This window comes from Pinus tabuliformis, chromosome 8 (genome assembly GCF_031772625.1).
Source record: "Pinus tabuliformis cultivar Carrire ecotype Pingquan chromosome 8, CPIR1, whole genome shotgun sequence".
Classification (NCBI taxonomy): domain Eukaryota; kingdom Viridiplantae; phylum Streptophyta; class Pinopsida; order Pinales; family Pinaceae; genus Pinus; species Pinus tabuliformis.
In genome coordinates, this window is record NC_142294.1 from 867009156 (window position 1) to 867010147 (window position 992).

The window sequence follows — 992 nt, forward strand, 5'->3', positions numbered from 1 at the left end:
ATCTTGGCTTTTTATTTTGTTCCTCAGTTTCGCAGATCTGAAGTCTCGCTTCTTTTTTTTTAATTTTTGCTTGATCTTGACAGCGTATCGGTACGTCATGCCAAGCGAGGAGATGTCCAGGAACTCCATCTCATCCTCGACGTACCTGTGTAGGAAGCCAAGTTATTTGATTACCAAATGCTGGTTTGAATCCTTGATATCCAATTCTGTGCAAAGAGTATGAAAGATATTGGTAAACTCGGGCACGTCTTGGTCCCTTTCCTATCGCAGCGTGGTCCACTTTATGTATTTATCCTCATAGCTTCTGACAGGGTAGTACTACTCCTTGTTGGCATCCCGGAATGAATTCCAAGTGGGTGTGACTAACAACAGTGAGGCCGTAATTTTATCCTTCTGCTCGCAATAGGTTTCTCACTAGTCCTTGACATGAAAGGCCACTTTGAGAAGTGAAAAATTGACCTTTTCTCGATTGCAAAAATCATGAACAGAAAAATATCCTTCTAACAGATTTAACCATTTATCTACGGCATCCGCATCTATTTGACCCTCAAATATGGGAATGTCAAAATTAACTTGCACCTTAAAGGGTGTGGTGCTTCTAGAGTAGCTGTTGGAAGTAAATGTGTCAGCGCTGGGTACTCGCTGAAGGATTTGGGCAAAGTTATCCATCATTGTATTCCTTTGTCGCTAGAGGGCTTCTTTGAGAAATATTTTGATAGGATCTCTTGCCCCCTCGTCTTTCTTTTTGTCTGCCATGGGAGGCTGTCAGCATTTGCGAGGCTGATCTTGCAAAGGTTTAACCAGATTGAGCCTTAAATTCCTTATATCCCAACCTCATTAGGGACATGCAAAGAAAAACAAAGAAAGAGTAGACCGCTCTGATACCACTAATCTGAATTTAAACAGGAACGCAACAAATTACAGATATAAAGATGCAATAGAAATCACACTTCCTTTCATTAATATCAAATAATGAGATATGCTTACAAACA